This window comes from Balaenoptera acutorostrata, chromosome 3 (genome assembly GCF_949987535.1).
Source record: "Balaenoptera acutorostrata chromosome 3, mBalAcu1.1, whole genome shotgun sequence".
Lineage (NCBI taxonomy): Eukaryota > Metazoa > Chordata > Mammalia > Artiodactyla > Balaenopteridae > Balaenoptera > Balaenoptera acutorostrata.
This window is the reverse complement of record NC_080066.1, coordinates 56,565,915-56,590,732: the sequence shown is the minus strand read 5'-3', so window position 1 is coordinate 56,590,732 and position 24,818 is coordinate 56,565,915. Positions and strand designations below refer to the sequence as shown.

The following is a 24,818-nucleotide window of genomic DNA, read 5'->3' as shown; positions in this document are numbered from 1 at the left end:
CCGGTGTGTGAGAGGCTGTATGTGTGTGTTCACGTGTGTGGGCGTGTGTGACTGTGTCAGCGCATGCAAACATGCTTGTGGATTTCTCTGTGCGCCGCTGAAAACGCGTCTTGGTCTCTGTGTGTCCCTATGGCCCTGTGAAGAGGAGTCCAACAATAAAAGAAATAGTTTATACACAGCACCCTGGTTAGACCCCCAAGTGAAAGGAGAAAGACCCCAGTCAGTTTCAAGGGGCCGCAGGCAAACTTTGACCCCCAGGGGCTGTTGAAATAGTCCACGGACTCCCGCTCTCCCGCAGACACGCCTTCTGACCAAAACACAGAGACTCGACGAGACCTGCCTCCGGGCCTTGGCTGTGACATCTACGTGCACCTCGAGACTCTGTCAGCTACCAGCACATCTGATGGGCATTTGGGGTCACTCGCAGCACTTCCGGAAGCAAGGGAACTCCCATGGTCGGGCTGACACCGACCGGCAGCTGTCTACTGCCAAGATGCAGCCTGAAACCACTCAAGGGGCTAACGAACGTGGGCCCACGTGCCACCTCTCGCCAACTAGGCCTAATCACTTTCCATTGACCCGTGGGAATGCCCACCACAGGAAGTGGTGGGCTTCAGCCACCATGACCCATGTCGGATCCCCACGGCCGAAACTAGTCCACATTCCCAGCCACGTCTCAGGCAGCTCCCATCTTGAATGTTCGCGGCCCTGACCCCTAAGGAAACGCTTAAACCCTTGAGAGCCTCGTCCTACGTGCCCTCCTCCAGCCCACAGGGCGACACGACCCTACTGGAAACCACAAATATCTTCAGAACACGGGAACACTGAACACCAGGGAAGACAGACCACAAGCCTGTCTCCTTCGTTGATGCTGATCCCACCCCATGCATCCTGGAAATTCTCCACTGCCACAGTGACACTACCGAGTAACTCACAGTGATCAAAGGCATGGTCCCCGAGGACCACAGACAAACATTCAACGGAAGACCTCTGCCATGCGAGGGGACTTGGAAGCCTGAAAGGGAACAGTGGCTGGCCATGGCAGCACAGCAGGCATGGCAACGGGGCCCCCATCCCTGCCCCACCAATGGACTGCTCCAGATAAACCTCTGGCTGTTCGAAAGGCCTGCCTGCTACACTGGCCGGTCGCGTCATTCCCCCACGGGAGAAACACTTTCGCTTTACACACTGCCAAACAAGGGAACAGAGCGGCCAAACGGGATGTTCGCATAACACAACTACCTCCAAGGAGGCCAGCACAGACGCCTCACCATGTCGATCTTCTCTACTTCCCGCAAGACACCCTTTGGGTGTCATTCCTCGGGCAACAGCATCGCAACTCTACACAGGTTTCCTACCTCAACTCACCCACTTGAACTGCCAAAGCCATCCGCTCCATAGGCAGCTTATGCCAGCCCATCACGAACAAGACACATTCTTGGGAAGCCGAGGCCAGCGCCTGCAACTCAATGATGTCAGCCCATCCCACGACATCACACAGGACCTTTCCTCATGATACCTTACCTTTTTCTCCAGGCCAGCAGCCACCACCCAGGCTGAAATGCTTCACTCGATCCACACCCCACTCCACGAAGATCCACTTAGCGCCAACAGTGTGCCGGCAACTTCAGCAGAGGAGCTGACAGGGGCAGCACTGAGGCCTAAACCATCAGCCCCCTACCGCCATCGCCCACTCCAACCCACGCCCGCTCACTGCTCCAGCCACACTGGGCAGTCAAGAACCTCACCGGGCGAAACACAACAACAGAGAGGGCCACAGGCCTGGCCTGAGGCTCCAGGCTCCAACCAGGGAAGCTTGCTCATTTTGGCTTCCATAATCAACCTCGGAAGCGGCATGCACAAAGCGTGATCCTGTCCAAAAATCACCTCTCCAAGCTGCAAGCTTACTGGGTCTATACCAGAACACACTCCGACCCTGAAGACTAGCAGGAAAGACTGCCCTCTTGCATTCCCTCAACGGCCTTTTAGCAGGGACCGGGGATTCATAGATGACCCAGCTTATGGGCGGACATGGTCGACACTCAGACAGGAGCCCCTCCAATGCTGGAGCCCTTAGTGGTGTTTGCATGCCTGTCAGCAGGGGACGTTGGCCCTCACTCCTAACTGTCCCATACTCCCGAGAGAGGAAACGTGCTGGACCTCAGTTTCGATGAGGAGACGGTAGAGCGTTCTCACTCATTTTGTTCAGATTTTCCAAGGAATGCATACAAGGGTGTCATCATCGATCCAAGGACGTGTTGGGACCCTGCAGAACACAAAAGGGAAGGCCGTGGGGCTCTGCAGAGGAGCCATGACCTGGAAGTACTCCAACTGCCTGGGGAATCCACAGTTCTCAGGCCACGCAGCAAGACCAACAGTCAATCCACTCTTGCAACCATTGGGCCCATCTGTGGAAAACCTAAAATCCAATGGCACATCTTAGTATGGGTGAATGCCTACCGTCCTGAGATATCCACAGTCATGCTCGGCAACGTGCACCCGCCCCACTTTTTCCAGTTCTCCTTAGCACATCCAGTCATCAGACAACGCGATGTTCTTCTTCTCTTTGCCGACAGCCAGCCTTACCCTGCAACTGCACCTGAGAAGTGGACAGAAATCACGCAGGTTTCTGAATTGCACCAGGGTCCTCAGAGAACATGATTTTTGTGAACACTTAACCTGGGCGTGAGACTGGAACCTGCTTCCCAAGTACCACTCTCCCTTACCAAACCTGATTGTGTGTCTCACAGCACGACTGAAGGAAATTACGCACGTACGTTGGTCGGTGTGTGAGACACTGTATGTGTGTATCCACACATGTGGGCGTGTGTGACTGTGACTGTGCACGAGGATGCGTTTGTGGATTCCTCTGTGTGCCGCTAAATACGCGTCTTGGTCTCTGGGTGTCCCTGTGGCCCTCTGCAGACGCCTCTAACAGTAAACGTCATAGTTTATACACAGCCCCCTGGTTGGACCCCCAACTGAAAGGAGAAAGACCCCTGTCAGCTTCACGAGGCCGCATGCGAACTTTGACCCCCAGGGCTGTCGAAATAGGCCACAGACTCCGGCTCTCCCACAGCCACGCCTTCTGACCAAAGCACAAACACTGGACGAGACCTCCCTCCCGGCCGTGGGTGTCACACCTATGTGGACCTGGAGATCCTGCCACCTACCACCACATCTGATGTGCCCTTGGGGTCACTCCCAGTGCTCCCGGAAGCAAGGTAACCTCCCATGGGCGGGCTGACACCGACCTGCAGTTGCTGAAAGGCAACATGCAGCCTGGCACTTCTCAAGGGGTTAACGGACTTCGGCCCAAATGCCTCATCTCGCCAACTAGACCAAATCACTTTCCATGACCCCGTGGGAATGCCCTCAATGGGAAGTGTTGGGCTTCAGCAACCAGGACACAGGTTGGAACCCCATAGTGGAAATTAGGCCACCTTCCCGGCCACGTATAGGCAAGCTTCCAACTGGTAGGTTTGGCGGCCCTGACCACTGAGGAAACGCTCAAACGCGACACAGCCTCGTCCTTAGTGCCCTCCTCCTGCCTGCAGGGCAACTTGACTCTACTTGAAGCCACAGACATCATGCGAATACGGAGACACTGAACAGCAGGGAAGACACACCGCAAGCCTGTCTGCTTTGATGATACCCACCCCACGCCATGCATCCTGGCGATTCTCCACTGCCACAGTGACACTACCGTGGAACTCACAGTGATCAAAGACACTGTCCCCGAGGACCAGAGACAGACTTTCAACGGAAAACCTTTGCCACACGAGGGGACCTGGAAACTTGAAGGGGCAGAGTGGCTGTCCACGACAGTGCGCCTGGCGCCGCATCAGTGCCCCCACCTCTGTCCCCCCAAAGGACTGCTCCAGATAAACCTCTGGCTGTTCGCAAGCCGAGTCATGCCCCCCCCGGGAGAAGAACTTTCGCTTTGCACATTCCCAAACAAGGGAACAAAGCGGCCAAAGGGGATGTTCGCATAACTAACCATCCTCCAAGGAGGCCAGCACAGACGCGTCACCATGTCAATCTTCTTTACGTCTCGCAAGACACCCTTTGGGTGTCTTTCCTCTGGCAATGGGATTCCAAATCTTCACAGGTTACCTACCTCACCTCATCCACTTGAACTGCCAAAGCCATCCCCTCCATAGGCGGCTGATGCCAGCCAATCACGAACATGACACATCCTAGGGAAGCCGAGGCCAGCACCTGCAACTCAATTATGATAGCCTATTCCATGACATCACAAAGGACATGTCCTCATCTTCCCTTACCTTCCTGTGCGAGCCATCAGTAATCCACGCAGGTTTACATTCAGCACTCGTTCCTCTCCCCACTCCACGATGAACCCCTTGGCATCAACACTGTGCCGGGAGTTAAAGTAGAGAAGCAAACAAGGGCAGCAGCGAGGCCTAATCCATCAGCCCCTTTCCGCCGATGCCAAACCGAGCTCACCCCCGCCCATTGCTCCAGCCTCACTAGGCACTCAAGAACCTCACCGTGAAAAACGCAAGAACAGGGAGGGCCACGGGACTGGCCTGAGTTTCCAGGCACCAACCAGGGACGCTTGCTCATTTTGGCTTCCAGAATCAACCCCCAAAATGGCATGCACGAAGCGTGTTCCTGGCCAAAATTCACCTCCCAACTGCAAGCTAACTGGGCCTAGACCAGCACACACTCCGACTCTTAAGACCAGCAGGAGAGCCTGCCCCCTCGCATTCCCTCAACAGCCATTCAGCAGGGACCCGGGATTCACAGAAACACAGCTTATGTGCAGACACGGTCAACCTTCAGACAGGAGCCCCTCCAATACTGGAGTCCTTGGTGGTGTTTGCATGCATGTCGGCGGGGGACGCTGGCACTCATTCCTAACTGTCCTCTCCCCCTGAGGGAGGAAACGTGCTGAAGCTCAGTTTCGATGAGGAGACGGTAGAGTGTTCTCACTCATTTGGTTCAGATTTTCCAAGGAATGCATGCAAGGGTGTCATCATCGATCCAAGCCCATGCTGGGACGCTGCAGAACACAACCGGGGTGTGCGCGGGGCTCTGTACAGGAGCCATGAGCCTGGGCTACCGCAAAAGCCTGGAGAATCCACAGCCCTCAGGCCACTCAGCAAGAGGAACAATGAATCCACACTTGCAGCCACTGGGCCCGTCTGAGGAAAACCTAATATCTAATGGCACATCTTGGGGTGCTTGAATACCTACCGTCCTGAGTGATCCACGACCATGCTCGGGGACATGGGCCCGCCTCACTTTTTACAGTTCTTCATAGCACCTCCAGTCATCAGAGCACACGAAGGTCTTCTTGTTTGTGCCGACGGCCAGCCTTTCCCTGCAACTGCACCTGAGAAGTGGACAGAAATCACCGAGGCTTCATAAGTGGACCGGTGTCCTCAGAGGACATGATCCATAAAAACATTTACCTGGCCTTGAGTTCTGAAACTGCTTCCCAAGGACCTCTATCCCTTAGCGAGAATTGACTGCATGTCTGATAGTACGACTGCAGGAAGTTAGGCACATACGTTGGCCGGTGTGTGAGAGGCTGTATGTGTGTGTTCACGTGTGTGGGCGTGTGTGACTGTGTCAGCGCATGCAGACATGCTTGTGGGTTTCTCTGTGCGCCGCTGAAAACGCGTCTTGGTCTCTGTGTGTCCCTATGGCCCTGTGAAGAGGAGTCCAACAATAAAAGAAATAGTTTATACACAGCACCCTGGTTAGACCCCCAAGTGAAAGGAGAAAGACCCCAGTCAGTTTCAAGGGGCCACAGGCAAACTTTGACCCCCAGGGGCTGTTGAAATAGTCCACGGACTCCCGCTCTCCCGCAGACACGCCTTCTGACCAAAACACAGAGACTCGACGAGACCTGCCTCCGGGCCTTGGCTGTGACATCTACGTGCACCTCGAGACTCTGTCAGCTACCAGCACATCTGATGGGCATTTGGGGTCACTCGCAGCACTTCCGGAAGCAAGGGAACTCCCATGGTCGGGCTGACACCGACCGGCAGCTGTCTACTGCCAAGATGCAGCCTGAAACCACTCAAGGGGCTAACGAACGTGGGCCCACGTGCCACCTCTCGCCAACTAGGCCAAATCACTTTCCATTGACCCGTGGGAATGCCCACCACAGGAAGTGGTGGGCTTCAGCCACCATGACCCATGTCGGATCCCCACGGCCGAAACTAGTCCACATTCCCAGCCACGTCTCAGGCAGCTCCCATCTTGAATGTTCGCGGCCCTGACCCCTAAGGAAACGCTTAAACCCTTGAGAGCCTCGTCCTACGTGCCCTCCTCCAGCCCACAGGGCGACACGACCCTACTGGAAACCACAAATATCTTCAGAACACGGGAACACTGAACACCAGGGAAGACAGACCACAAGCCTGTCTCCTTCGTTGATGCTGATCCCACCCCATGCATCCTGGAAATTCTCCACTGCCACAGTGACACTACCGAGTAACTCACAGTGATCAAAGGCATGGTCCCCGAGGACCACAGACAAACATTCAACGGAAGACCTCTGCCATGCGAGGGGACTTGGAAGCCTGAAAGGGAACAGTGGCTGGCCATGGCAGCACAGCAGGCATGGCAACGGGGCCCCCATCCCTGCCCCACCAATGGACTGCTCCAGATAAACCTCTGGCTGTTCGAAAGGCCTGCCTGCTACACTGGCCGGTCGCGTCATTCCCCCACGGGAGAAACACTTTCGCTTTACACACTGCCAAACAAGGGAACAGAGCGGCCAAACGGGATGTTCGCATAACACAACTACCTCCAAGGAGGCCAGCACAGACGCCTCACCATGTCGATCTTCTCTACTTCCCGCAAGACACCCTTTGGGTGTCATTCCTCGGGCAACAGCATCGCAACTCTACACAGGTTTCCTACCTCAACTCACCCACTTGAACTGCCAAAGCCATCCGCTCCATAGGCAGCTTATGCCAGCCCATCACGAACAAGACACATTCTTGGGAAGCCGAGGCCAGCGCCTGCAACTCAATGATGTCAGCCCATCCCACGACATCACACAGGACCTTTCCTCATGATACCTTACCTTTTTCTCCAGGCCAGCAGCCACCACCCAGGCTGAAATGCTTCACTCGATCCACACCCCACTCCACGAAGATCCACTTAGCGCCAACAGTGTGCCGGCAACTTCAGCAGAGGAGCTGACAGGGGCAGCACTGAGGCCTAAACCATCAGCCCCCTACCGCCATCGCCCACTCCAACCCACGCCCGCTCACTGCTCCAGCCACACTGGGCAGTCAAGAACCTCACCGGGCGAAACACAACAACAGAGAGGGCCACAGGCCTGGCCTGAGGCTCCAGGCTCCAACCAGGGAAGCTTGCTCATTTTGGCTTCCATAATCAACCTCGGAAGCGGCATGCACAAAGCGTGATCCTGTCCAAAAATCACCTCTCCAAGCTACAAGCTTACTGGGTCTATACCAGAACACACTCCGACCCTGAAGACTAGCAGGAAAGACTGCCCTCTTGCATTCCCTCAACGGCCTTTTAGCAGGGACCGGGGATTCATAGATGACCCAGCTTATGGGCGGACATGGTCGACACTCAGACAGGAGCCCTTCCAATGCTGGAGCCCTTAGTGGTGTTTGCATGCCTGTCAGCAGGGGACGTTGGCCCTCACTCCTAACTGTCCCATACTCCCGAGAGAGGAAACGTGCTGGACCTCAGTTTCGATGAGGAGACGGTAGAGCGTTCTCACTCATTTTGTTCAGATTTTCCAAGGAATGCATACAAGGGTGTCATCATCGATCCAAGGACGTGTTGGGACCCTGCAGAACACAAAAGGGAAGGCCGTGGGGCTCTGCAGAGGAGCCATGACCTGGAAGTACTCCAACTGCCTGGGGAATCCACAGTTCTCAGGCCACGCAGCAAGACCAACAGTCAATCCACTCTTGCAACCATTGGGCCCATCTGTGGAAAACCTAAAATCCAATGGCACATCTTAGTATGGGTGAATGCCTACCGTCCTGAGATATCCACAGTCATGCTCGGCAACGTGCACCCGCCCCACTTTTTCCAGTTCTCCTTAGCACATCCAGTCATCAGACAACGCGATGTTCTTCTTCTCTTTGCCGACAGCCAGCCTTACCCTGCAACTGCACATGAGAAGTGGACAGAAATCACGCAGGTTTCTGAATTGCACCAGGGTCCTCAGAGAACATGATTTTTGTGAACACTTAACCTGGGCGTGAGACTGGAACCTGCTTCCCAAGTACCACTCTCCCTTACCAAACCTGATTGTGTGTCTCACAGCACGACTGAAGGAAGTTACGCACGTACGTTGGTCGGTGTGTGAGACACTGTATGTGTGTATCCACACATATGGGCGTGTGTGACTGTGACTGTGCACGAGGATGCGTTTGTGGATTCCTCTGTGTGCCGCTAAATACGCGTCTTGGTCTCTGGGTGTCCCTGTGGCCCTCTGCAGACACCTCTAACACTAAACGTCATAGTTTATACACAGCCCCCTGGTTGGACCCCCAACTGAAAGGAGAAAGACCCCTGTCAGCTTCATGAGGCCGCATGCGAACTTTGACCCCCAGGGCTGTCGAAATAGGCCACAGACTCCGGCTCTCCCACAGCCACGCCTTCTGACCAAAGCACAAACACTGGACGAGACCTCCCTCCCGGCCGTGGGTGTCACACCTATGTGGACCTGGAGATCCTGCCACCTACCACCACATCTGATGTGCCCTTGGGGTCACTCCCAGTGCTCCCGGAAGCAAGGTAACCTCCCATGGGCGGGCTGACACCGACCTGCAGTTGCTGAAAGGCAACATGCAGCCTGGCACTTCTCAAGGGGTTAACGGACTTCGGCCCAAATGCCTCATCTCGCCAACTAGACCAAATCACTTTCCATGACCCCGTGGGAATGCCCTCAATGGGAAGTGTTGGGCTTCAGCAACCAGGACACAGGTTGGAACCCCATAGTGGAAATTAGGCCACCTTCCCGGCCACGTATAGGCAAGCTTCCAACTGGTAGGTTTGGCGGCCCTGACCACTGAGGAAACGCTCAAACGCGACACAGCCTCGTCCTTAGTGCCCTCCTCCTGCCTGCAGGGCAACTTGACTCTACTTGAAGCCACAGACATCATGCGAATACGGAGACACTGAACAGCAGGGAAGACACACCGCAAGCCTGTCTGCTTTGATGATACCCACCCCACGCCATGCATCCTGGCGATTCTCCACTGCCACAGTGACACTACCGTGGAACTCACAGTGATCAAAGACACTGTCCCCGAGGACCAGAGACAGACTTTCAACGGAAAACCTTTGCCACACGAGGGGACCTGGAAACTTGAAAGGGCAGAGTGGCTGTCCACGACAGTGCGCCTGGCGCCGCATCAGTGCCCCCACCTCTGTCCCCCCAACGGACTGCTCCAGATAAACCTCTGGCTGTTCGCAAGCCGAGTCATGCCCCCCCCGGGAGAAGAACTTTCGCTTTGCACATTCCCAAACAAGAAAACAAAGTGGCCAAAGGGGATGTTCGCATAACTAACCATCCTCCAAGGAGGCCAGCACAGACGCGTCACCTTGTCAATCTTCTTTATGTCTCGCAAGACACCCTTTGGGTGTCTTTCCTCTGGCAATGGGATTCCAAATCTTCACAGGTTACCTACCTCACCTCATCCACTTGAACTGCCAAAGCCATCCCCTCCATAGGCGGCTGATGCCAGCCAATCACGAACATGACACATCCTAGGGAAGCTGAGGCCAGCACCTGCAACTCAATTATGATAGCCTATTCCATGACATCACAAAGGACATGTCCTCATCTTCCCTTACCTTCCTGTGCGAGCCATCAGTAATCCACGCAGGTTTACATTCAGCACTCGTTCCTCTCCCCACTCCACGATGAACCCCTTGGCATCAACACTGTGCCGGGAGTTAAAGTAGAGAAGCAAACAAGGGCAGCAGCGAGGCCTAATCCATCAGCCCCTTTCCGCCGATGCCAAACCGAGCTCACCCCCGCCCATTGCTCCAGCCTCACTAGGCACTCAAGAACCTCACCGTGAAAAACGCAAGAACAGGGAGGGCCACGGGCCTGGCCTGAGGTTCCAGGCACCAACCAGGGACGCTTGCTCATTTTGGCTTCCAGAATCAACCCCCAAAATGGCATGCACGAAGCGTGATCCTGGCCAAAACTCACCTCCCAACTGCAAGCTAACTGGGCCTAGACCAGCACACACTCCGACTCTTAAGACCAGCAGGAGAGCCTGCCCCCTCGCATTCCCTCAACAGCCATTCAGCAGGGACCCGGGATTCACAGAAACACAGCTAATGTGCAGACACGGTCAACCCTCAGACAGGAGCCCCTCCAATACTGGAGTCCTTGGTGGTGTTTGCATGCATGTCGGCGGGGGACGCTGGCACTCATTCCTAACTGTCCTCTCCCCCTGAGGGAGGAAACGTGCTGAAGCTCAGTTTCGATGAGGAGACGGTAGAGTGTTCTCACTCATTTGGTTCAGATTTTCCAAGGAATGCATGCAAGGGTGTCATCATCGATCCAAGCCCATGCTGGGACGCTACAGAACACAACCGGGGTGTGCGCGGGGCTCTGTACAGGAGCCATGAGCCTGGGCTACCGCAAAAGTCTGGAGAATCCACAGCCCTCAGGCCACTCAGTAAGAGGAAAAATCAATCCACACTTGCAGCCATTGGGCCCGTCTGAGGAAAAACTAATATCTAATGGCACATCTTGGGGTGCTTGAATACCTACCGTCCTGAGTGATCCACGACCATGCTCGGGGACATGGGCCTGCCTCACTTTTTACAGTTCTTCATAGCACCTCCAGTCATCAGAGCACACGAAGGTCTTCTTGTTTGTGCCGACGGCCAGCCTTTCCCTGCAACTGCACCTGAGAAGTGGACAGAAATCACCGAGGCTTCATAAGTGGACCGGTGTCCTCAGAGGACATGATCCATAAAAACATTTACCTGGCCTTGAGTTCTGAAACTGCTTCCCAAGGACCTCTATCCCTTAGCGAGAATTGACTGCATGTCTGATAGTACGACTGCAGGAAGTTAGGCACATACGTTGGCCGGTGTGTGAGAGGCTGTATGTGTGTGTTCACGTGTGTGGGCGTGTGTGACTGTGTCAGCGCATGCAGACATGCTTGTGGGTTTCTCTGTGCGCCGCTGAAAACGCGTCTTGGTCTCTGTGTGTCCCTATGGCCCTGTGAAGAGGAGTCCAACAATAAAAGAAATAGTTTATACACAGCACCCTGGTTAGACCCCCAAGTGAAAGGAGAAAGACCCCAGTCAGTTTCAAGGGGCCGCAGGCAAACTTTGACCCCCAGGGGCTGTTGAAATAGTCCACGGACTCCCGCTCTCCCGCAGACACGCCTTCTGACCAAAACACAGAGACTCGACGAGACCTGCCTCCGGGCCTTGGCTGTGACATCTACGTGCACCTCGAGACTCTGTCAGCTACCAGCACATCTGATGGGCATTTGGGGTCACTCGCAGCACTTCCGGAAGCAAGGGAACTCCCATGGTCGGGCTGACACCGACCGGCAGCTGTCTACTGCCAAGATGCAGCCTGAAACCACTCAAGGGGCTAACGAACGTGGGCCCACGTGCCACCTCTCGCCAACTAGGCCAAATCACTTTCCATTGACCCGTGGGAATGCCCACCACAGGAAGTGGTGGGCTTCAGCCACCATGACCCATGTCGGATCCCCACGGCCGAAACTAGTCCACATTCCCAGCCACGTCTCAGGCAGCTCCCATCTTGAATGTTCGCGGCCCTGACCCCTAAGGAAACGCTTAAACCCTTGAGAGCCTCGTCCTACGTGCCCTCCTCCAGCCCACAGGGCGACACGACCCTACTGGAAACCACAAATATCTTCAGAACACGGGAACACTGAACACCAGGGAAGACAGACCACAAGCCTGTCTCCTTCGTTGATGCTGATCCCACCCCATGCATCCTGGAAATTCTCCACTGCCACAGTGACACTACCGAGTAACTCACAGTGATCAAAGGCATGGTCCCCGAGGACCACAGACAAACATTCAACGGAAGACCTCTGCCATGCGAGGGGACTTGGAAGCCTGAAAGGGAACAGTGGCTGGCCATGGCAGCACAGCAGGCATGGCAACGGGGCCCCCATCCCTGCCCCACCAATGGACTGCTCCAGATAAACCTCTGGCTGTTCGAAAGGCCTGCCTGCTACACTGGCCGGTCGCGTCATTCCCCCACGGGAGAAACACTTTCGCTTTACACATTGCCAAACAAGGGAACAGAGCGGCCAAAGGGGATGTTCGCATAACTCAACTACCTCCAAGGAGGCCAGCACAGACGCCTCACCATGTCGATCTTCTCTACTTCCCGCAAGACACCCTTTGGGTGTCATTCCTCGGGCAACAGCATCGCAACTCTACACAGGTTTCCTACCTCAACTCACCCACTTGAACTGCCAAAGCCATCCGCTCCATAGGCAGCTTATGCCAGCCCATCACGAACAAGACACATTCTTGGGAAGCCGAGGCCAGCGCCTGCAACTCAATGATGTCAGCCCATCCCACGACATCACACAGGACCTTTCCTCATGATACCTTACCTTTTTCTCCAGGCCAGCAGCCACCACCCAGGCTGAAATGCTTCACTCGATCCACACCCCACTCCACGAAGATCCACTTAGCGCCAACAGTGTGCCGGCAACTTCAGCAGAGGAGCTGACAGGGGCAGCACTGAGGCCTAAACCATCAGCCCCCTACCGCCATCGCCCACTCCAACCCACGCCCGCTCACTGCTCCAGCCACACTGGGCAGTCAAGAACCTCACCGGGCGAAACACAACAACAGAGAGGGCCACAGGCCTGGCCTGAGGCTCCAGGCTCCAACCAGGGAAGCTTGCTCATTTTGGCTTCCATAATCAACCTCGGAAGCGGCATGCACAAAGCGTGATCCTGTCCAAAAATCACCTCTCCAAGCTACAAGCTTACTGGGTCTATACCAGAACACACTCCGACCCTGAAGACTAGCAGGAAAGACTGCCCTCTTGCATTCCCTCAACGGCCTTTTAGCAGGGACCGGGGATTCATAGATGACCCAGCTTATGGGCGGACATGGTCGACACTCAGACAGGAGCCCTTCCAATGCTGGAGCCCTTAGTGGTGTTTGCATGCCTGTCAGCAGGGGACGTTGGCCCTCACTCCTAACTGTCCCATACTCCCGAGAGAGGAAACGTGCTGGACCTCAGTTTCGATGAGGAGACGGCAGAGCGTTCTCACTCATTTTGTTCAGATTTTCCAAGGAATGCATACAAGGGTGTCATCATCGATCCAAGCACGTGCTGGGACCCTGCAGAACACAAAAGGGAAGGCCGTGGGGCTCTGCAGAGGAGCCATGACCTGGAAGTACTCCAACTGCCTGGGGAATCCACAGTTCTCAGGCCACGCAGCAAGACCAACAGTCAATCCACTCTTGCAACCATTGGGCCCATCTGTGGAAAACCTAAAATCCAATGGCACATCTTAGTATGGGTGAATGCCTACCGTCCTGAGATATCCACAGTCATGCTCGGCAACGTGCACCCGCCCCACTTTTTCCAGTTCTCCTTAGCACATCCAGTCATCAGACAACGCGATGTTCTTCTTCTCTTTGCCGACAGCCAGCCTTACCCTGCAACTGCACCTGAGAAGTGGACAGAAATCACGCAGGTTTCTGAATTGCACCAGGGTCCTCAGAGAACATGATTTTTGTGAACACTTAACCTGGGCGTGAGACTGGAACCTGCTTCCCAAGTACCACTCTCCCTTACCAAAAACTGATTGTGTGTCTCACAGCACGACTGAAGGAAGTTACGCACGTACTTTGGTCGGTGTGTGAGACACTGTATGTGTGTATCCACACATGTGGGCGTGTGTGACTGTGACTGTGCACGAGGATGCGTTTGTGGATTCCTCTGTGTGCCGCTAAATACGCGTCTTGGTCTCTGGGTGTCCCTGTGGCCCTCTGCAGACGCCTCTAACAGTAAACGTCATAGTTTATACACAGCCCCCTGGTTGGACCCCCAACTGAAAGGAGAAAGACCCCTGTCAGCTTCATGAGGCCGCATGCGAACTTTGACCCCCAGGGCTGTCGAAATAGGCCACAGACTCCGGCTCTCCCACAGCCACGCCTTCTGACCAAAGCACAAACACTGGACGAGACCTCCCTCCCGGCCGTGGGTGTCACACCTATGTGGACCTGGAGATCCTGCCACCTACCACCACATCTGATGTGCCCTTGGGGTCACTCCCAGTGTTCCCGGAAGCAAGGTAACCTCCCATGGGTGGGCTGACACCGACCTGCAGGTGCTGAAAGGCAACATGCAGCCTGGCACTTCTCAAGGGGTTAACGGACTTCGGCCCAAGTGCCTCATCTCGCCAACTAGACCAAATCACTTTCCATGACCCCGTGGGAATGCCCACAATGGGAAGTGTTGGGCTTCAGCAACCAGGACACAGGTTGGAACCCCATAGTGGAAATTAGGCCACCTTCCCGGCCACGTATAGGCAAGCTTCCAACTGGTAGGTTTGGTGGCCCTGACCACTGAGGAAACGCTCAAACGCTACACAGCCTCGTCCTAAGTGCCCTCCTCCTGCCTGCAGGGCAACTTGACTCTACTTGAAGCCACAGACATCATGCGAACACGGAGACACTGAACAGCAGGGAAGACACACCGCAAGCCTGTCTGCTTTGATGATGCACACCCCACGCCATGCATCCTGGCGATTCTCCACTGCCACAGTGACACTACCGTGGAACTCACAGTGATCAAAGACACTGTCCCCGAGGACCAGAGACAGACTTTCAACGGAAAACCTTTGCCACACGAGGGGACCTGGAAACTTGAAAGGGCAGAGTGGCTGTCCACGACAGTGCGCCTGGCGCCGCATCAGTGCCCCCACCTCAGTCCCCCCAAAGGACTGCTCCAGATAAACCTCTGGCTGTTCGCAAGCCGAGTCATGTCCCCCCCCGGGAGAAGCACTTTCGCTTTGCACATTCCCAAACAAGGGAACAAAGCGGCCAAAGGGGATGTTCGCATAACTAACCATCCTCCAAGGAGGCCAGCACTGACGCGTCACCTTGTCAATCTTCTTTACGTCTCGCAAGACACCCTTTGGGTGTCTTTCCTCTGGCAATGGGATTCCAAATCTACACAGGTTACCTACCTCACCTCATCCACTTGAACTGCCAAAGCCATCCCCTCCATAGGCGGCTGATGCCAGCCAATCACGAACATGACACATCCTAGGGAAGCCGAGGCCAGCACCTGCAACTCAATTATGATAGCCTATTCCATGACATCACAAAGGACATGTCCTCATCTTCCCTTACCTTCCTGTGCGAGCCATCAGTAATCCACGCAGGTTTAAATTCAGCACTCGTTCCTCTCCCCACTCCACGATGACCCCCTTGGCATCAACACTGTGCCGGGAGTTAAAGTAGAGAAGCAAACAAGGGCAGCAGCGAGGCCTAATCCATCAGCCCCTTTCCGCCGATGCCAAACCGAGCTCACCCCCGCCCATTGCTCCAGCCTCACTAGGCACTCAAGAACCTCACCGTGAAAAACGCAAGAACAGGGAGGGCCACAGGCCTGGCCTGAGGTTCCAGGCACCAACCAGGGACGCTTGCTCATTTTGGCTTCCAGAATCAACCCCCAAAATGGCATGCACGAAGCGTGATCCTGGCCAAAACTCACCTCCCAACTGCAAGCTAACTGGGCCTAGACCAGCACACACTCCGACTCTTAAGACCAGCAGGAGAGCCTGCCCCCTCGCATTCCCTCAACAGCCATTCAGCAGGGACCCGGGATTCACAGAAACACAGCTTATGTGCAGACACGGTCAACCCTCAGACAGGAGCCCCTCCAATACTGGAGTCCTTGGTGGTGTTTGCATGCATGTCGGCGGGGGACGCTGGCACTCATTCCTAACTGTCCTCTCCCCCTGAGGGAGGAAACGTGCTGAACCTCAGTTTCGATGAGGAGACGGTAGAGTGTTCTCACTCATTTGGTTCAGATTTTCCAAGGAATGCATGCAAGGGTGTCATCATCGATCCAAGCACATGCTGGGACGCTGCAGAACACAACCGGGGTGTGCGCGGGGCTCTGTACAGGAGCCATGAGCCTGGGCTACCGCAAAAGCCTGGAGAATCCACAGCCCTCAGGCCACTCAGCAAGAGGAACAATCAATCCACACTTGCAGCCATTGGGCCCGTCTGAGGAAAACCTAATATCTAATGGCACATCTTGGGGTGCTTGAATACCTACCGTCCTGAGTGATCCACGACCATGCTCGGGGACATGGGCCCGCCTCACTTTTTACACTTCTTCATAGCACCTCCAGTCATCAGAGCACACGAAGGTCTTCTTGTTTGTGCCGACGGCCAGCCTTTCCCTGCAACTGCACCTGAGAAGTGGACAGAAATCACCGAGGCTTCATAAGTGGACCGGTGTCCTCAGAGGACATGATCCATAAAAACATTTACCTGGCCTTGAGTTCTGAAACTGCTTCCCAAGGACCTCTATCCCTTAGCGAGAATTGACTGCATGTCTGATAGTACGACTGCAGGAAGTTAGGCACATACGTTGGCCGATGTGTGAGAGGCTGTATGTGTGTGTTCACGTGTGTGGGCGTGTGTGACTGTGTCAGCGCATGCAGACATGCTTGTGGGTTTCTCTGTGCGCCGCTGAAAACGCGTCTTGGTCTCTGTGTGTCCCTATGGCCCTGTGAAGAGGAGTCCAACAATAAAAGAAATAGTTTATACACAGCACCCTGGTTAGACCCCCAAGTGAAAGGAGAAAGACCCCAGTCAGTTTCAAGGGGCCGCAGGCAAACTTTGACCCCCAGGGGCTGTTGAAATAGTCCACGGACTCCCGCTCTCCCGCAGACACGCCTTCTGACCAAAACACAGAGACTCGACGAGACCTGCCTCCGGGCCTTGGCTGTGACATCTACGTGCACCTCGAGACTCTGTCAGCTACCAGCACATCTGATGGGCATTTGGGGTCACTCGCAGCACTTCCGGAAGCAAGGGAACTCCCATGGTCGGGCTGACACCGACCGGCAGCTGTCTACTGCCAAGATGCAGCCTGAAACCACTCAAGGGGCTAACGAACGTGGGCCCACGTGCCACCTCTCGCCAACTAGGCCTAATCACTTTCCATTGACCCGTGGGAATGCCCACCACAGGAAGTGGTGGGCTTCAGCCACCATGACCCATGTCGGATCCCCACGGCCGAAACTAGTCCACATTCCCAGCCACGTCTCAGGCAGCTCCCATCTTGAATGTTCGCGGCCCTGACCCCTAAGGAAACGCTTAAACCCTTCAGAGCCTCGTCCTACGTGCCCTCCTCCAGCCCACAGGGCGACACGACCCTACTGGAAACCACAAATATCTTCAGAACACGGGAACACTGAACACCAGGGAAGACAGACCACAAGCCTGTCTCCTTCGTTGATGCTGATCCCACCCCATGCATCCTGGAAATTCTCCACTGCCACAGTGACACTACCGAGTAACTCACAGTGATCAAAGGCATGGTCCCCGAGGACCACAGACAAACATTCAACGGAAGACCTCTGCCATGCGAGGGGACTTGGAAGCCTGAAAGGGAACAATGGCTGGCCACGGCAGCACAGCAGGCATGGCAACGGGGCACCCACACCTGCCCCACCAATGGACTGCTCCAGAAAAACCTCGGGCTGTTCGAAAGGGCTGCCTGCTACACTGGCCGGTCGCGTCATTCCCCCACGGGAGAAACACTTTCGCTTTACACATTGCCAAACAAGGGAACAGAGCGGCCAAAGGGGATGTTCGCATAACTCAACTACCTCCAAGGAGGCCAGCACAGACGCCTCACCATGTCGATCTTCTCTACTTCCCGCAAGACACCCTTTGGGTGTCATTCCTCGGGCAATGGGATCGCAACTCTACACAGGTTACCTACCTCAACTCACCCATTTGAACTGCCAAAGCCATCCGCTCCATAGGCAGCTTATGCCAGCCCATCACGAATAAGACACATTCTTGGGAAGCCGAGGCCAGCGCCTGCAACTCAATGATGTCAGCCCATCCCACGACATCACACAGGACCTTTCCTCATGATACCTTACCTTTTTCTCCAGGCCAGCAGCCACCACCCAGGCTGAAATACTTCACTCGATCCACACCCCACTCCACGAAGATCCACTTAGCGCCAACAGTGTGCCGGCAACTTCAGCAGAGGAGCTGACAGGGGCAGCACTGAGGCCTAAACCATCAGCCCCCTACCGCCATCGCCCACTCCAACCCACGCCCGCTCACTGCTCCAGCCACACTGGGCAGTCAAGAACCTCACCGGGCGAAACACAACAACAGAGAGGGCCACAGGCCTGGCCTGAGGCTCCAGGCTCCAACCAGGGAAGCTTGCTCATTTTGGCTTCCATAATCAACCTCGGAAGCGGCATGCACAAAGCGTGATCCTGTCCAAAAATCACCTCTCCAAGCTGCAAGCTTACTGGGTCTATACCAGAACACACTCCGACCCTGAAGACTAGCAGGAAAGACTGCCCTCTTGCATTCCCTCAACGGCCTTTTAGCAGGGACCGGGGATTCATAGATGACCCAGCTTATGGGCATGGTCGACACTCAGACAGGAGCCCCTCCAATGCTGGAGCCCTTAGTGGTGTTTGCATGCCTGTCAGCAGGGGACGTTGGCCCTCACTCCTAACTGTCCCATACTCCCGAGAGAGGAAACGTGCTGGACCTCAGTTTCGATGAGGAGACGGCAGAGCGTTCTCACTCATTTTGTTCAGATTTTCCAAGGAATGCATACAAGGGTGTCATCATCGATCCAAGCACGTGCTGGGACCCTGCAGAACACAAAAGGGAAGGCCGTGGGGCTCTGCAGAGGAGCCATGACCTGGAAGTACTCCAACTGCCTGGGGAATCCACAGTTCTCAGGCCACGCAGCAAGACCAACAGTCAATCCACTCTTGCAACCATTGGGCCCATCTGTGGAAAACCTAAAATCCAATGGCACATCTTAGTATGGGTGAATGCCTACCGTCCTGAGATATCCACAGTCATGCTCGGCAACGTGCACCCGCCCCACTTTTTCCAGTTCTCCTTAGCACATCCAGTCATCAGACAACGCGATGTTCTTCTTCTCTTTGCCGACAGCCAGCCTTACCCTGCAACTGCACCTGAGAAGTGGACAGAAATCACGCAGGTTTCTGAATTGCACCAGGGTCCTCAGAGAACATGATTTTTGTGAACACTTAACCTGGGCGTGAGACTGGAACCTGCTTCCCAAGTACCACTCTCCCTTACCAAAAACTGATTGTGTGTCTCACAGCACGACTGAAGGAAGTTACGCACGTACTTTGGTCGGTGTGTGAGACACTGTATGTGTGTATCCACACATGTGGGCGTGTGTGACTGTGACTGTGCACGAGGATGCGTTTGTGGATTCCTCTGTGTGCCGCTAAATACGCGTCTTGGTCTCTGGGTGTCCCTGTGGCCCTCTGCAGACGCCTCTAACAGTAAACGTCATAGTTTATACACAGCCCCCTGGTTGGACCCCCAACTGAAAGGAGAAAGACCCCTGTCAGCTTCATGAGGCCGCATGCGAACTTTGACCCCCAGGGCTGTCGAAATAGGCCACAGACTCCGGCTCTCCCACAGCCACGCCTTCTGACCAAAGCACAAACACTGGACGAGACCTCCCTCCCGGCCGTGGGTGTCACACCTATGTGGACCTGGAGATCCTGCCACCTACCACCACATCTGATGTGCCCTTGGGGTCACTCCCAGTGTTCCCGGAAGCAAGGTAACCTCCCATGGGTGGGCTGACACCGACCTGCAGGTGCTGAAAGGCAACATGCAGCCTGGCACTTCTCAAGGGGTTAACGGACTTCGGCCCAAGTGCCTCATCTCGCCAACTAGACCAAATCACTTTCCATGACCCCGTGGGAATGCCCACAATGGGAAGTGTTGGGCTTCAGCAACCAGGACACAGGTTGGAACCCCATAGTGGAAATTAGGCCACCTTCCCGGCCACGTATAGGCAAGCTTCCAACTGGTAGGTTTGGTGGCCCTGACCACTGAGGAAACGCTCAAACGCTACACAGCCTCGTCCTAAGTGCCCTCCTCCTGCCTGCAGGGCAACTTGACTCTACTTGAAGCCACAGACATCATGCGAACACGGAGACACTGAACAGCAGGGAAGACACACCGCAAGCCTGTCTGCTTTGATGATGCACACCCCACGCCATGCATCCTGGCGATTCTCCACTGCCACAGTGACACTACCGTGGAACTCACAGTGATCAAAGACACTGTCCCCGAGGACCAGAGACAGACTTTCAACGGAAAACCTTTGCCACACGAGGGGACCTGGAAACTTGAAAGGGCAGAGTGGCTGTCCACGACAGTGCGCCTGGCGCCGCATCAGTGCCCCCACCTCAGTCCCCCCAAAGGACTGCTCCAGATAAACCTCTGGCTGTTCGCAAGCCGAGTCATGTCCCCCCCCGGGAGAAGCACTTTCGCTTTGCACATTCCCAAACAAGGGAACAAAGCGGCCAAAGGGGATGTTCGCATAACTAACCATCCTCCAAGGAGGCCAGCACTGACGCGTCACCTTGTCAATCTTCTTTACGTCTCGCAAGACACCCTTTGGGTGTCTTTCCTCTGGCAATGGGATTCCAAATCTACACAGGTTACCTACCTCACCTCATCCACTTGAACTGCCAAAGCCATCCCCTCCATAGGCGGCTGATGCCAGCCAATCACGAACATGACACATCCTAGGGAAGCCGAGGCCAGCACCTGCAACTCAATTATGATAGCCTATTCCATGACATCACAAAGGACATGTCCTCATCTTCCCTTACCTTCCTGTGCGAGCCATCAGTAATCCACGCAGGTTTAAATTCAGCACTCGTTCCTCTCCCCACTCCACGATGACCCCCTTGGCATCAACACTGTGCCGGGAGTTAAAGTAGAGAAGCAAACAAGGGCAGCAGCGAGGCCTAATCCATCAGCCCCTTTCCGCCGATGCCAAACCGAGCTCACCCCCGCCCATTGCTCCAGCCTCACTAGGCACTCAAGAACCTCACCGTGAAAAACGCAAGAACAGGGAGGGCCACAGGCCTGGCCTGAGGTTCCAGGCACCAACCAGGGACGCTTGCTCATTTTGGCTTCCAGAATCAACCCCCAAAATGGCATGCACGAAGCGTGATCCTGGCCAAAACTCACCTCCCAACTGCAAGCTAACTGGGCCTAGACCAGCACACACTCCGACTCTTAAGACCAGCAGGAGAGCCTGCCCCCTCGCATTCCCTCAACAGCCATTCAGCAGGGACCCGGGATTCACAGAAACACAGCTTATGTGCAGACACGGTCAACCCTCAGACAGGAGCCCCTCCAATACTGGAGTCCTTGGTGGTGTTTGCATGCATGTCGGCGGGGGACGCTGGCACTCATTCCTAACTGTCCTCTCCCCCTGAGGGAGGAAACGTGCTGAACCTCAGTTTCGATGAGGAGACGGTAGAGTGTTCTCACTCATTTGGTTCAGATTTTCCAAGGAATGCATGCAAGGGTGTCATCATCGATCCAAGCACATGCTGGGACGCTGCAGAACACAACCGGGGTGTGCGCGGGGCTCTGTACAGGAGCCATGAGCCTGGGCTACCGCAAAAGCCTGGAGAATCCACAGCCCTCAGGCCACTCAGCAAGAGGAACAATCAATCCACACTTGCAGCCATTGGGCCCGTCTGAGGAAAACCTAATATCTAATGGCACATCTTGGGGTGCTTGAATACCTACCGTCCTGAGTGATCCACGACCATGCTCGGGGACATGGGCCCGCCTCACTTTTTACAGTTCTTCATAGCACCTCCAGTCATCAGAGCACACGAAGGTCTTCTTGTTTGTGCCGACGGCCAGCCTTTCCCTGCAACTGCACCTGAGAAGTGGACAGAAATCACCGAGGCTTCATAAGTGGACCGGTGTCCTCAGAGGACATGATCCATAAAAACATTTACCTGGCCTTGAGTTCTGAAACTGCTTCCCAAGGACCTCTATCCCTTAGCGAGAATTGACTGCATGTCTGATAGTACGACTGCAGGAAGTTAGGCACATACGTTGGCCGGTGTGTGAGAGGCTGTATGTGTGTGTTCACGTGTGTGGGCGTGTGTGACTGTGTCAGCGCATGCAGACATGCTTGTGGATTTCTCTGTGCGCCGCTGAAAACGCGTCTTGGTCTCTGTGTGTCCCTATGGCCCTGTGAAGAGGAGTCCAACAATAAAAGAAATAGTTTATACACAGCACCCTGGTTAGACCCCCAAGTGAAAGGAGAAAGACCCCAGTCAGTTTCAAGGGGCCGCAGGCAAACTTTGACCCCCAGGGGCTGTTGAAATAGTCCACGGACTCCCGCTCTCCCGCAGACACGCCTTCTGACCAAAACACAGAGACTCGACGAGACCTGCCTCCGGGCCTTGGCTGTGACATCTACGTGCACCTCGAGACTCTGTCAGCTACCAGCACATCTGATGGGCATTTGGGGTCACTCGCAGCACTTCCGGAAGCAAGGGAACTCCCATGGTCGGGCTGACACCGACCGGCAGCTGTCTACTGCCAAGATGCAGCCTGAAACCACTCAAGGGGCTAACGAACGTGGGCCCACGTGCCACCTCTCGCCAACTAGGCCTAATCACTTTCCATTGACCCGTGGGAATGCCCACCACAGGAAGTGGTGGGCTTCAGCCACCATGACCCATGTCGGATCCCCACGGCCGAAACTAGTCCACATTCCCAGCCACGTCTCAGGCAGCTCCCATCTTGAATGTTCGCGGCCCTGACCCCTAAGGAAACGCTTAAACCCTTGAGAGCCTCGTCCTACGTGCCCTCCTCCAGCCCACAGGGCGACACGACCCTACTGGAAACCACAAATATCTTCAGAACACGGGAACACTGAACACCAGGGAAGACAGACCACAAGCCTGTCTCCTTCGTTGATGCTGATCCCACCCCATGCATCCTGGAAATTCTCCACTGCCACAGTGACACTACCGAGTAACTCACAGTGATCAAAGGCATGGTCCCCGAGGACCACAGACAAACATTCAACGGAAGACCTCTGCCATGCGAGGGGACTTGGAAGCCTGAAAGGGAACAGTGGCTGGCCATGGCAGCACAGCAGGCATGGCAACGGGGCCCCCATCCCTGCCCCACCAATGGACTGCTCCAGATAAACCTCTGGCTGTTCGAAAGGCCTGCCTGCTACACTGGCCGGTCGCGTCATTCCCCCACGGGAGAAACACTTTCGCTTTACACACTGCCAAACAAGGGAACAGAGCGGCCAAACGGGATGTTCGCATAACACAACTACCTCCAAGGAGGCCAGCACAGACGCCTCACCATGTCGATCTTCTCTACTTCCCGCAAGACACCCTTTGGGTGTCATTCCTCGGGCAACAGCATCGCAACTCTACACAGGTTTCCTACCTCAACTCACCCACTTGAACTGCCAAAGCCATCCGCTCCATAGGCAGCTTATGCCAGCCCATCACGAACAAGACACATTCTTGGGAAGCCGAGGCCAGCGCCTGCAACTCAATGATGTCAGCCCATCCCACGACATCACACAGGACCTTTCCTCATGATACCTTACCTTTTTCTCCAGGCCAGCAGCCACCACCCAGGCTGAAATGCTTCACTCGATCCACACCCCACTCCACGAAGATCCACTTAGCGCCAACAGTGTGCCGGCAACTTCAGCAGAGGAGCTGACAGGGGCAGCACTGAGGCCTAAACCATCAGCCCCCTACCGCCATCGCCCACTCCAACCCACGCCCGCTCACTGCTCCAGCCACACTGGGCAGTCAAGAACCTCACCGGGCGAAACACAACAACAGAGAGGGCCACAGGCCTGGCCTGAGGCTCCAGGCTCCAACCAGGGAAGCTTGCTCATTTTGGCTTCCATAATCAACCTCGGAAGCGGCATGCACAAAGCGTGATCCTGTCCAAAAATCACCTCTCCAAGCTGCAAGCTTACTGGGTCTATACCAGAACACACTCCGACCCTGAAGACTAGCAGGAAAGACTGCCCTCTTGCATTCCCTCAACGGCCTTTTAGCAGGGACCGGGGATTCATAGATGACCCAGCTTATGGGCGGACATGGTCGACACTCAGACAGGAGCCCCTCCAATGCTGGAGCCCTTAGTGGTGTTTGCATGCCTGTCAGCAGGGGACATTGGCCCTCACTCCTAACTGTCCCATACTCCCGAGAGAGGAAACGTGCTGGACCTCAGTTTCGATGAGGAGACGGTAGAGCGTTCTCACTCATTTTGTTCAGATTTTCCAAGGAATGCATACAAGGGTGTCATCATCGATCCAAGCACGTGTTGGGACCCTGCAGAACACAAAAGGGAAGGCCGTGGGGCTCTGCAGAGGAGCCATGACCTGGAAGTACTCCAACTGCCTGGGGAATCCACAGTTCTCAGGCCACGCAGCAAGACCAACAGTCAATCCACTCTTGCAACCATTGGGCCCATCTGTGGAAAACCTAAAATCCAATGGCACATCTTAGTATGGGTGAATGCCTACCGTCCTGAGATATCCACAGTCATGCTCGGCAACGTGCACCCGCCCCACTTTTTCCAGTTCTCCTTAGCACATCCAGTCATCAGACAACGCGATGTTCTTCTTCTCTTTGCCGACAGCCAGCCTTACCCTGCAACTGCACCTGACAAGTGGACAGAAATCACGCAGGTTTCTGAATTGCACCAGGGTCCTC

At 55.1% G+C, this 24,818-nt stretch overlaps 9 non-coding genes across 9 annotated transcripts; all 9 read right to left on the bottom strand.

Moving 5' to 3' along the window:
• Positions 1 to 2,156: 2,156 nt before the first annotated feature.
• Positions 2,157 to 2,249, bottom strand: LOC130707853 (small nucleolar RNA SNORD116). Its single transcript, XR_009007882.1, has one exon. It is a non-coding gene; the product is annotated as a small nucleolar RNA SNORD116 (small nucleolar RNA).
• A 2,667-nt stretch (positions 2,250 to 4,916) lies between these two features.
• Positions 4,917 to 5,009, bottom strand: LOC130707955 (small nucleolar RNA SNORD116). Its single transcript, XR_009007985.1, has one exon. It is a non-coding gene; the product is annotated as a small nucleolar RNA SNORD116 (small nucleolar RNA).
• Positions 5,010 to 7,698: 2,689 nt separating this feature from the next.
• On the bottom strand, positions 7,699 to 7,791 carry LOC130707852 (small nucleolar RNA SNORD116). Its single transcript, XR_009007881.1, has one exon. It is a non-coding gene; the product is annotated as a small nucleolar RNA SNORD116 (small nucleolar RNA).
• Positions 7,792 to 10,458: 2,667 nt separating this feature from the next.
• On the bottom strand, positions 10,459 to 10,551 carry LOC130707954 (small nucleolar RNA SNORD116). Its single transcript, XR_009007984.1, has one exon. It is a non-coding gene; the product is annotated as a small nucleolar RNA SNORD116 (small nucleolar RNA).
• Positions 10,552 to 13,240: 2,689 nt separating this feature from the next.
• LOC130707862 (small nucleolar RNA SNORD116) lies at positions 13,241 to 13,333 on the bottom strand. The gene has a single exon (XR_009007891.1). It is a non-coding gene; the product is annotated as a small nucleolar RNA SNORD116 (small nucleolar RNA).
• A 2,669-nt stretch (positions 13,334 to 16,002) lies between these two features.
• Positions 16,003 to 16,095, bottom strand: LOC130707924 (small nucleolar RNA SNORD116). The gene has a single exon (XR_009007954.1). It is a non-coding gene; the product is annotated as a small nucleolar RNA SNORD116 (small nucleolar RNA).
• A 2,685-nt stretch (positions 16,096 to 18,780) lies between these two features.
• LOC130707861 (small nucleolar RNA SNORD116) lies at positions 18,781 to 18,873 on the bottom strand. Its single transcript, XR_009007890.1, has one exon. It is a non-coding gene; the product is annotated as a small nucleolar RNA SNORD116 (small nucleolar RNA).
• A 2,669-nt stretch (positions 18,874 to 21,542) lies between these two features.
• LOC130707923 (small nucleolar RNA SNORD116) lies at positions 21,543 to 21,635 on the bottom strand. The gene has a single exon (XR_009007953.1). It is a non-coding gene; the product is annotated as a small nucleolar RNA SNORD116 (small nucleolar RNA).
• Positions 21,636 to 24,324: 2,689 nt separating this feature from the next.
• On the bottom strand, positions 24,325 to 24,417 carry LOC130707851 (small nucleolar RNA SNORD116). Its single transcript, XR_009007880.1, has one exon. It is a non-coding gene; the product is annotated as a small nucleolar RNA SNORD116 (small nucleolar RNA).
• Between the last annotated feature and the right edge of the window lie 401 nt (positions 24,418 to 24,818).